The following is a 12,884-nucleotide window of genomic DNA, read 5'->3' on the forward strand; positions in this document are numbered from 1 at the left end:
ATTTAAGGGCTAAGCATTTTTCAACGGAATGCCTCGGGACACCCCCATGGTACTTGCAAGTTGCGTTAGGGTCATACCACTTTGGGAAAGGGGGTTGGAGGACCTTTCCGGGAGTTACCACGGCCAAATGATTGGCGATGAGGGATGGCAAGAGGTCTTCGTACGTCATTGGGAGTGGGGTGAATTCTTGAAATGGCCTCGGAGGGAAGTTCCTTGTTACGTTGGAATTACCGGCCGGGCGAGTCGTGTTCGGAGTTGGAACTTGGGGAGCTTCCCTCTGGGTGGGTGCCTTAGGCTGCACGGGTGCTGAACTAGAGGCGTTCCCGGTATGAGCCGAGAAGCTCGGGTGATGTTGCGCGTACTGATGGGTACCATGAGGTGTCTGCGGGGGTTTGACCCACGCAGGCGTTGAAGAGACGGCATGGGCATCTCCTTCCTTCCTCTTTGCCCCTGTTGCCCCGATTCTTTTGGCATTCGCACTCGTGGAGGAAACGTAATCGAACTTTCCTCTTTTCAATCCTACCTCGATTCTTTCCCCGGCGAATACTAGGTCCGCGAAGCTGGACGACATGTAACCTACTACTTCTCATAGTAGAACACTGGCAGAGTGTCTACCATCATGGTGATCATTTCTCTCTCAACCATGGGAGGAGCTACTTGTGCCGCCAAATCTCTCCACCGCTGGGCGTATTCTTTAAAGGTTTCGCCTTCTTTCTTGAACATATTCTGCAGCTGAGTGCGATCGAGAGCCATATCGGAGTTATACTGATATTGCCTTAGGAAGGCAGTAATCAGATCCTTCCAAGTACGGATACGGAAAACTTCCAAATTAGTGTACCAGACTACCGCGGCTCCGGCCAAGCTATCTTGAAAAAAGTGTATTAATAGCTTTTCATCCCTAGAGTGTGCGCCCATCTTGCGACAGTACATCTTGAGATGGTTTTTGGGACAAGTCGTCCCTTTATACTTGTCGAAGTCCAACACTTTGAACTTCGGGGGAATAACAACATCGGGTACTAAGCAAAGATCTGTCATGTCTGCGAACGGATAATCCCTAAATCCTTCAACGGCTCTCAATCTTTCCTCGAGGAGATCGAGCTTCCTCCTTTCTTCAGTTGCCGGGGGCGGTCCTTCCGTGGACAAAACTATTGGTTGTGTCGCGATGTTGGGTTGAGGCAACGTGCTGGGTGCTGGCCCTTCGGGGATCGGGGGATAGAACTCGACATCCCTTCGAGTATAGTCTTGAGGGTCTTTATGGACCTCGTCGGGCTGTTGAGGAGGCTCTCTTTCAAGGACGGGAGAAGCAATATGGCCCGCATCGTCTTGCAAGATGGGTGGTGAGTAGTTGGGCGGCAATCCATAAGGGAAAGCCGCTCGATTGTATCCCAGGTGAGGGTTGCCATCGTGCCCCATTATGTCCCTTCCCCGTCCTACTATGTTTGAGGGAGGATGGTGCGCAGTTGCCAAGAGAGTTGGGTCTGCTTCGGCAGCCGAACTGACAGCGGCAGCGGTGGCCGCGTTTTTCTCCATGAGCTGCCTCATTCCTAACATGGCCTCCATCATGGAGGCCATTTGTTCTTTCAGAGCCGACATGTCGGCTTTCATCTGTTCCTGTGTCTCCTCTTGATCACCCATCGTTCTAGATTTGGATCTGGTGCGATAGGGATGCCTTGTGGCACGTTTAGTTATGGTGTTTTCCCCTAAAAAACCAAACGTGAGGAGTGGGTAAAGAAAGAAAGAATGCATGCTAGAGATAAAATGCAGGAGTGATTTGATTCGCACAAGCTTTTGGAGTAGAAACATGGGACCAACTCATTTTATAAAAAAAAGGTTGTATCTAGTCAAGGTCTGAGAGACCATACAAGTTTCCTAGCGATTTCTAATTATGTGGGCCATTAAGTCTATCATATGCTGACAATAGCCGAGAAGCCCATGAATCTCTTCGGGGGCGGAGTAGGTGTCCGCCATCGCCTTGGCCTTGGCTAACAAGCGGGGAAGTTCTTGATTCCCGTTCAAGGTAAGAGCAAACCGATCCATCCACATGGTTGCCTCTTGGTGTAAAGAGTCGATCACCCTTCCTCTAGCCTCTTTTTCCGCGTATACTTGGGCATACTCATCCGCGATCCTATGCTCGTGGGCCGTGGCTAGACCTAACTCTTCTTGGTACTTGGCGATGATAGCTAGCATGTTGGTCTCCGTCTCGCATAAACGCTGAGACAAGCTTCTTTTGGACCTTGAACAGGCAACTAACTCCTCTTTCAAAACCATGCTATGTGCTCGCGACTGGTCCCTCTCTTCCCTTCGCAGCTTGAGTTCACTGTTGCTACCCCACAGAGCTCCGCGAAATTTGTTACGGCCATACTCTTCCTTGCGAGCCCTCTTGGTCTCTTGTTCAAGGGCTCTCGCGGTAGTTGCATTCTCTTCCCGTAATCCGGCACACTCCTTCCGAATATGTGTAGCGGCCAACTTGAACTTCTCCTTGGCAAGTTTCGCCTTTTCTAACTCGCTTTTGAGAGCTTGGACTTCTTCGTCCTCTTCCGGTGCTTCAAAACTCTCTTCGCTGACGACTTTTAACTTGGCGAGCCAATCTAAACCTCGTATATGAACTTTCAGCCATTCATGGTACCCACCAATGATGCCATTACGAATGCCCCTAAGTTCTTGATCTTTCCTTAACGGGGTTTCCCATGCCTTATGGATTCTTTGTATAGCCTTGGAATTTTGTGCGCCGAAATCCCTCACAAGGAAAGGAGACATGCCTTCTTCCGTCGGTGCTCCCCTCATGGGGTACCCTAGTTGTCTTATAGCGAGCGCAGGATTGTAGTTAATACAACCCCTCGTTCCTATCAGCGGAATGTTTGGGTATCCTCCACATGAGAAAAGGACTCCTTCTTTTCCTTCCTTCCATCGGGGGAACCAATTGATTGTTCTACCTCCTATCCCGGCCAAAAGCTGGTCCCAATCTATTCTCCTCTTTTCAGTACACGAGCGATGGCTCAGGAGCGGACATGGATGCCTTGTGTCTTGCTGGAACAAGTGCGAAACCAACCAAACACAGAGGGCGGGCAAGCAACAGATGATCCGTGCGCTACTCTTTTCGCACCTTCGGTCAAATGTGTCAAATAAATCTGCCAGAACAGCTACCACTGGACTTTCCTTGCTATGGTGGTATGCAAGGAAAGCGTCGATTGCTGCTAGGTCCACCAAACCATCCACGTTTGGAAAGAGGACGACCCCATAAATTAGCAAAGCTAACACATCCATAAACGGGACCCAATCTCCTTGATTGGCCATACCCCTCGCCTTGTCTTCTAGGTACCTCCGTGGTAGGCCCGCTATGCCGTTCCGAGTCTGTTTTATGCGGTCCAAACCTCTTGCTGAATCCTTGACCACAGTTGCAATTCTACTCAAAGAGGGGAGACACCCGGAGGAAAGGTATGGTTTTCTTCCCCCGAGAGGACATCCTAGAATTTCCTCAAATTCTTCAATGGTTGGTATCAATTGGAAGTCTCCGAACGTGAAGCATCTCAAAGGCTGGCCGTAGTATTGGGTGAGTGATGCAATGGCTTCTATGGATACCTCTTCTATGGTCAACTCTAAGATCTTTCCGTAAATCTTGTGGAAGGCTTGCATTTGGAGAGGTTCCATCAACCGCCCTAATTCCTTGATGCTGGTGGTATCTAGGCTTTTAACCTTGACTTGGTAAAACCTCTTGCCGGTTTGATTTGTTCCCATGCTTACTAAGGTGAGACAAAAAGCCGGTGCAAATCAAAACTCCGATATCTCATGGGTGGAATGGATGAATGCATGAAGGAATGCATATGACACAGATGCAATCTAGGAATGCGGGGGCCCGAGGAATTATCTCCTTCTTAGATACAACGTCTAGGGGTAGCAAAGTGCCCCAACATACATTTTTAAGAAGGCGACACGGACCCTCCGTTGGTTTGTTTACAGAGGGGATCAAGACAGAACCCATATGCGATGCATATGCAAAAGATGCAATGCGGGAATGTACATAGTATGACAATATTCACTGAACATAAGCAAAAGGGTATATGATACTTATGCATGGCAGTGTGAAAAATGGCACGCAGCGTGTTTGCTCCGTGCCCCTATTTAAGGGACCTATAAGGGAGAGAACTAACTAGGCATTTAGCGATAACCCCCTAAGGTAGTCATATCTCTCTTGATGGTTTCTAGAGGTATTATCCTCTTCGAAGAACATATTGCAGCAGTAGGGACTACTAGCAACAATAAGTTTTCAAAGAGAAAAGCTCTAGATGAGGGTTCACTGTAATCAAGCAAGTCGGAGACCTAGCATGATCACAGATTCACCTCCACTCCTTATGTTCCCATGAACCCGGGTATAGGGCCCTTTTTCACTCACAGTGTGTGCAAATAGTGTTGGTGTTTGTGTGCATCAAATGAATAAATATTTACTTCATGCGTACATTTTAAAACGCACTAAAAGCAATAAAGAGTTTATATACACAAGAACATAATGAAGGGAAACCAACAAAGGGATAAGTCACGGTAAAACATTGCACAAGATTAAATGGCCTAACTCTCTAAAAACAGTCCCCAGTGGAGTCGCCAACTGTCGCAACCTACCCTTCGGCGGGAGGGCGACGCGTGACTCGCGGGATGCGTGTTCCATGAAAGGAATACGCGCGGAGCCGCCACCAATGTTTATTTGAGGAAAACGTCGGAAAAACCGGAAAAGACGCGATCTACGAACTTTTAAGTGAAAGGTTCGGGAGTTGTATTTACACATGGGGAAGGTATTAGCACCCCACACGTCCGTCCCAAGGGACGGCAGCCTTTAATCGAATGTGCAAACATGACTTTGATTTTTTATATTCCCTTTTTATGTCTTTATATCCTTTATACCCTTTTTATATTTTTTCTCTTTTTGTGGTCGACAAGGGTGTTTCCCTTTGCTCCTACGTATTCCTCAATTGCGATGAGGAAATCAGACCTACGTAGTTCTTTTTTATCAAGTGATTCTTTTTACTTAAAAGGTGATCATTTTAAGGCGTTGGACCTTGAAAATGATCCATTTTACTTAGTAAGAATTTGAAATGATAAACTTCAAAAACCTATTTTTATGGACGAGCTTGACTAGGCGAGTTGATTTTAGCCTTAGTTTCACTTTAGTTATTAGTTAATTCAATTAAGAATGATAAATCCCAAAGAGAAAACGTCCGATTGATTTTCCACTTTATTTTACTAAAAGACGTTTTTTGATTATTATATTATTATTTTACCTCTTTTTTTATTTTCAACGTGGTTACGGCACGACCGAACGGTCGGAATTCATTTTAACCGAAGTTAACGGATAATACAATTCAAACGATCGGTGGAAATTTATTTTATTTTTAGGTTAAGCGAGAAATGACTTAAGTAAAATGGCTTAAGCACGTCAAGAGGGGGTATAAAAAGTAAATGAAACGAGAATAGAAATACACAAAACACAATGTGGACCACCACGGGTACATAGAATGAATCGAAAAGCTTGGTTCGAGGTACTTACCCGTTGAAGATCGAAGAATGATGAAGAACGAATGAAGAACGTCGAAGAACGGTCGAAACCTTTGCGAAATTCTTCACGGAAAACGTTACGGAAACGTTTCGGAAGCGCCTCGGCTTAGATTTTCTTCACGGAAACAATTTTTCCAAGCAAATTCGAAAGAGAGAGAAGTGCCTAAGGGGCTGAACCCTTTTCCTTCTCACTTCCTTCCCTATTTATAGCAAAATAGGGGAGATGCTTGCCGCCCAGCTCGCCCAGGCGAGCAGGGTTGCTTCCTCCAGAAGCAACAGCCTTCTGGAGGAATATTCTGGAGGGCCCAAGTGGACCTGGTTGCTATTTGCACCCCCATTTTTACTAAGTACACCCCCTTGCCCTTTTTTGGTGATTCTTTTTTCGTAAAGTTACGGAAATTTACGAATTTCGTAACGATACTTGTTTTCTTTCCGTAATGTTACGGAACCTTGTGGATTACATAATCATCCCTTTTTTGACTTACGGAATGTTACGGAATCTCACTAATTGTGCAACGATGCTTCCATTTGATTTTCGGTGTGTCACGGAACCCTACGGATTGTGCATCAATATTTTCTTTTGTTTTCTGGCACGTCCCGGAATTTCACAAATTGCCTAATGATGGGTGCCAAGCACCTTACAAGGACCAAATAAAAGTCGCATGTCATCAAGCAAAGGTCCCCGGACGAAATTAGGGTATGACAGCTTGATACAGGTCACAGAGTTTGGATGATGCCACTTCTAGAGAGGGAAGATAACAGGGTAGACGCCACAAGGATAATCTTGATAAGTCTAAGATTGGTTCAACAAGGAACCCAGAGAGAAGCTCTCACAAATATTCGCAAAATGCCAAAAGTCCTTCTATTGAAAATGAAAATGAAATCAATACATATAGTGTATCTGAACAAAAAATAGATATAGACATGGGCCTTCAAATCAGTTTAGGCCAAAATGACAATGAAAAAAAATAGAAATATAAAAAAAGAATATATTTGGCATGGACCTTGAAATTAGTTTGGGCCTTTAACAACAATTAATATTCTTAATAGTGCCTTTGCCTCTAGGCCTTCATCCTTCTCCACTTGGGCCTTGTTAAGTATGCCTGATACCATTTGTTGGAGGGTATCCAATGATTGTTTGGTCCTACTCCTGGTCATAGGTCCCTGTATTTGGGTAGTTTTAGGATTCTCATCATTCCCTCCTTCTTGGAAAGTATTTTCCCTCAAATGGTCAGAATCATCACCTGCAACAAATGGAGTCAAGTTAACAACATTAAATGAAGAACTTACTCCATACTCACCTAGAATATCGATCCTGTAAGTATTGTCATTGATCCTCTCTAGTACTTAGAAAGGTCCATCTCCTCTAGGTTGAAGTTTGGACTTCCTTTGTTTAGGGAACCTCTCCTTTCTCATGTGTACCCAAACCCAATCACCTGGTTCAAGTACCACTTTCTTCCAGTTCTTGTTGGCTTACTTGGCATAGCTTTCATTCTTCAAGAAGGAAAATAACTCAAACAATTAGATAAGCAGATAGCAATCAAACAAGACAAACAAATAAAATTTTGTTAGTCATCATATAAATAAGTTAATTGAAAAAAATTTCAATCAACTAAATTTAAAAGAGAATTGTTTTGATGTTACCTTTTGTCATACCCTAATTTCGTCCGGGGATTATTACTTGATAACATGCAACCTCTGGTTAGCCGCTTTGAGATACTTGGCGTCCTTTGTTGCACAATAAATGAAGTCTCGAGACGTGTCAGAAATCAAAAGGAAGCAGGCTTGCGCGATCCGTGAAATTCCGTGATGTGGCGGAAATCGAAAAGAGGTGTTTTTGCGTAATCCGTAAGTTTCCGTAACTTCTTCGAAAGCTAAAAAAGAGTAAATATATAATCTGTAAGGATTCGTAACCTTGCGGAAGGAAAATAAGTATCGTTACGAAATTCGTAAAGTTTCGTTACATTACGGAAAAAGAATTACCAAAAAAATAGAAGGGGGTGCATTTAGTAAAAAGGGGGGTACAAATAGCAATCTGGCCCACTTGGGCCTTCCAGATCCTTCCTCCAAAAGGTTGTTGCTTCTACAGGAAGCAACCTTGCTCGCCTGGGCGAGCTGGGTGGCAAGCTTCTCCCCTATTTTGCTATAAATAGGGGGAGAAGTAAAGAAGAAAAGGGTTCAGCCTTCTTGGCACTTCTCCCTCTTTCGAAATTGCTGAGGAAAATTGTTTCCGTTAAGAAAATCCAAGCCGAGGCGCTTCCGTAACGTTTCCGTGAGTAGTTACGCGAAGATTCTCGACCGTTCTTCAAGATTCATCGTTCGTTATTCGTTTTTCTTTAGTCTTCAACGGGTAAGTATCTCAAACCGAGCTTTTCAATTCATTCTATGTACCCGTGGTGGTCCACATTTTGTTTCATGTATTTTTATTCTCGTTTTCATTTGCTTTTTATACCCCCTTTTGACGTGCTTAAGCCATTTATTTAAATCATTTCTCGCCTAATCTAAAAATAAAATAAATTTCCACCGATCGTTTGAATTGTATCATCCGTTAATTTCGTTTAAAATGAATTTCGACCATTCGGTCGTGCCGTAATCACGTTGGAAATCAAAAAGAGGTAAAATAATAATATAATAATCAAAAAATGTCTTTTAGTAAAATAAAGCAAAAAAATCAATCGGACGTTTTCTCTTTGGGATTTCTCATTCTTAATTGAATTGACTAATAACTAAAGTGAAACTAAGGCTAAAATCAATTCGCCTAGTCAAGCTCGTCCACAAAAATAGGGTTTTGAAAGTTTATCATTTCATTTTCTTACCAAGTAAAAATGGATCATTTTTAAGGTCCAACGCCTTAAAATGATCACCTTTCAAGTAAAAAGAATCACTTGATTCACGCATAAGGAAGAACTACGTAGGTCTGATTTCCTCTCCAAAGGAGGGTACGTAGGAGCAAAAGCCCCGCTTTTGTCGACCTCAAAAAATAAAAAGAAATAAAAGTTAAGGCAATACAATTTCCACAATTCTAAAAAATAGGTTGTTGTCCTTCGAGACAAACGTGAGAGGTGCTAATACCTTCCTCAAACGTAAATACAACTCCCGAACTTAGAATTTCCATTTTGACCGGTTTCCTTCGGTTTTCCCGACGTTTTCCACAAATAAACGTTGGTGGCGACTCCGCGCATCTTTCCTCCTTTGGAAAGCGCACCCGTGAGCCTCGCCTTCGCTCGCCCGCAAAAGGGCACGTTGCGACACCTTTTTCATAATTCAAGTGTCTAGATCTTTGAAGATAGAAGTTAGACTTTTGCTTTTGTGCTTAATCTTCTTGAGTGATGTTCTCATTGCTTTCATAGTCTTTGGATAGAAGGTTGATCTCCTTCTCCGAACCATCGGATGAGTCATTGTCATCCCAAGCAATATACGCCTTCTTGGATCTTCTTTCTTTATAGCTTTTCTTCTCATTCTTCTCGGGCCATGACTCATTTGTAGGGTAGTTTGCTTTTATGTGACCAGGTTGATTACACTTGTAGCATTTAAGTGTAGGAGAAACTTCTTGCGATCTTTTCCCATTGTTGAAATTATGACTTCTCTCCATTCTTCTATTTTTGACGAATTTATGAAACTTCTTCACAAAAAGTGAGAAGTCCTCTTCATCATCAGATTCTTCTTCTTCTTCTTCTTTTTCTTGGATTGAGGAAGAGGCTTTGAGTGCTATGCTTCTTTTCCTTTTGTCGGTTTCTTCATTTTGATTAAGACGTTGGATTTCCATTTCATGTTCTTGCAATTTTCCAAACAAAGTAGCAAGAGACATAGAGGAAAGATCTTTACTTTCAGAAATGACAGTTACCTTGGGCTGCCATTTCCTACTTAAACATCTTAAAACTTTATTAATTAAATCTTCATTAGGGAAGATTTTTCCTAAGGAGGCAAGATGGTTGACTATGTGTGTGAATCTTTTCTGCATACTTTGGATGTTTTTATTAGGGTTCATCCTAAACAATTCATATTCATGTGTAAGGGTGTTGATTCTAGATCTTTTCACATCAGTGGTGCCTTCATGTGTAAGTTGGAGAGTATCCCACATCTCCTTTGCATTTGTGCAGTTTGACACTCTAAAATACTCATCTATTCCTAGGGCTGAAGTGATAATGTTTTTGGCTTTAAGATTATATTGGATTCTTCTTCTATCCTCTTCAGTCCACTTATCTCTAGGTTTGTGTGTTGTGGTGCTAGTGCTTACATCTACTACGGTGGGTATGTAAGGTCCTATTTCTATTGCTTCCCAAATGTTTAAATCTATGGCTTCAATGAAAATCTACATACGGGTTTTCCAATAATGGTAACCCTCACCATTAAAGATAGGTGGCCTATGGATGGAATTTCCTTCAGGAAACATAGAATTTGAAAAGGCCATGAATCTTGAAGTGGTTAAACTTTCTACAAGATACCTGCTCTGGTACCACTTGTTGGATCAAGTGGCCTCGAAATAATTAAGAATGGGGGGGTTGAATTAATTATTAATGTACCTTTACTAATTAAAAAACTTATCCTTCTTAATGTTACTAGATTCAATTAGGCTTTTACTATTAAGTTAAGAAAGTAAAGAACATAAATAGAAACTTAATTAAAAGTAAAAGCGATAATTAAAGTGCACAACAAAAATTAAAGAGTGTAGGGAAGAAGAAGACAAACACAAGAATTTTATACTGGTTCGGCAACAACCCATGCCTACATCCAATCCCCAAGCAACCTACGGTTCTTGAGATTTCTTTCAACCTTGTAAAATTCTTTACAAGCCAAAGATCCACAAGGGATGTACCCTCCCTTGTTCTCTTTGAAAACCCAAGTGGATGTACCCTCCACTTGAACTGATCCACAAGAGATGTACCCTCTCTTGTTCTCAATAACAACAACCCAAGTAGATGTACCCTCTACTTGTACCACAAAGGATGTACCCTCCAATGTGTTAAGACAAAGGATTCTCAGGCGGTTAGTCCTTTGAATCTTTGTAAGGGAAAACAAAAGATATCTCAGGCGGTAAGTCCTTTGAGATCTCATGTTTAAGGGAAAGGGAAGAATTAAAAGAATTCTCAGGCGGGGTCCCTTGAATTCTCTTGGAAAGGGAGAAGGGAGACACAAAAGAATTCTGGCAGTTAGTCCTTTGTTCTTTTGGAAAAGGGAGAAGAGAGACACAAAAAGAATTCAGGCGATTAGTTCTTGTTGAATTCTTTTTGGCAAAGGGAGAAGAGAATGAAAAGATATAGCACACTTTTGTTTTCTGCAGAATTTTCACTTGCAGAAGAACAAGGTTAGGAAAACAGAAAACTTAGAAAGTTTTTTGGCAAAGGAAGAAGAAGAAGAAAGATGAGTAGGAAAGGTTTCAAGATTTCTAAAAAGTTGTTCAAAGAAGTTCAAAAGTTTTTTTGAATGCAAGTCAAGGTCTTACTTTTATAGACTCTTCATGTCTGGTCAAGAAAACCATTGGAAGAGTTATAACCTTGACAAAATCTTGAGAAAACCATTGGAAGAGTTACATCTCTTGACCTTTTATTCAAAACTTGTCACTGGTAATCGATTACCATAATCATGTAATTGATTACACAATGCATTTTATGAAAAGATGTGACTCTTCATAATTGAATTTGAATTTCAACCTTCAAATACACTGGTAATCGATTACCAATATATTGTAATCGATTACATCATTTAAAAAATATTTGGAACGTTACAAATTCAGTTAAAAGCTTTTTGAAATCAAATTCTATCACTGGTAATCGATTACCAGAGAGTAAATACTTTGGTAACTTAGAAAAATTTGAGAAAACTCTTTTTGTAAAACAAAATTGTGCTATGTTTGGTTTTTAAAAAATCCTTTTCAATACTTCCCTTGTGAAGTCTTGACTTGTTGCTTCATGATTTCTTCTCTTGAATCTTGAATTCATCTTCTCTTGATTCTTCTTGATGTCTTTTCTTGAATCTTGAAATCAATCTTGATCTTGAACTTGTTGACTCAATCTTGAAATCATTCTTTTGGGTTCTTTTGGGCTTTTTATCATCATCAAAACTACTTGACTCATACTTGATTCATCATCATGAAGCTTGCTTCTACATTACTCCCTCAATTTTGTTCTGCCCCTGCATTCTGTTTTGCCTAGGTCCATCATTACCCCCTCTGTTCCCACCATAATGTCTTCTAGCATTATGATTTAGTTGGTTCTCCAATCCTTCAATTTTTCCACAGAGCTCTTCATTGTTACGGTTCAACAAACATTGCATCTGTGTAGTTATCACGTCCAGTAGCAAATGTTGAGATCCGTCTAGTTGATGATATTCACCACCACCATCACCAGTTCTTGCCATAATTAAGGAACAGAAAAAATTTACAGTAATTTAAACAAAGGTTTTAGGACCTCACCACTCTCTACTCACATGTTTCTCTCTTTGATGGAAGCACACTCGTGCTTGATGCTCTCAATATAGACTTTTGTGTAATGTTTTCACTCTTACCTTTTACCACTCACTCCCTCTTAAGTTCCTGGATGAATCAAATTACATGCACAAGGTAATATAATAAGAAAGACAACTTAATTATCACAGACTCAATAACAGATTTCAGTAATAGATTTCAAGAATAGATTTGGATAACAAATTTGGATAACAGATTTGGATAATAGATTTGAATAATAGATTTGGATAACAGATTTTTGCCAAAAAAAACCCGCCTTTAATTGCCTCAAGAATCTGTGTTCAAAGATTAAACACCCACTTTTTTTAAAATTTTCTGCAACTTTTTTTTTGTTTATATATAATGCTTTCTTTTTAAAACTTCATCCAGGATAATGGACTGTTCTTCAATCAATCAATTCCACTGGTCCAAATTCAAGAGGCAATCAGGTAATTCATTCAATAGGCAAATAGATTCAAGAACCTACTAAACCCTAAACCCCTAAATTCTTCCAGTAAGCCAAATTGTCCCCAAACAGAATTTGTAGCAGAATTTGAAATAGAATTCAAATAGAATTTTTGACACAGAATCTGAAAGAAACAAGAACAAGAATGTAACAAGAACAAGAACACAAACAAGAATGCAAACAAGAATGCAACAAGAATGCAAATAACAAAATAGAACACAAACCTGAGACAAATTACAAAGATAAAAAAAAATAAAAATTGGATAGGATAGAACCTATAACAAGAGTCGAAGCTCTAATACCAAATGATGTGATCCTTACTAAGAGCGGATTACTTGATACAGGTCACAGAGTTTGGATGACACCACTTCTAGAGAGGGAAGATAAGTCAGGGTAGACGCCACAAGGATTACCTTAATAAGTTTGAGATTG

Source organism: Glycine soja, chromosome 9 (genome assembly GCF_004193775.1).
Source record: "Glycine soja cultivar W05 chromosome 9, ASM419377v2, whole genome shotgun sequence".
Classification (NCBI taxonomy): Eukaryota; Viridiplantae; Streptophyta; class Magnoliopsida; order Fabales; family Fabaceae; genus Glycine; species Glycine soja.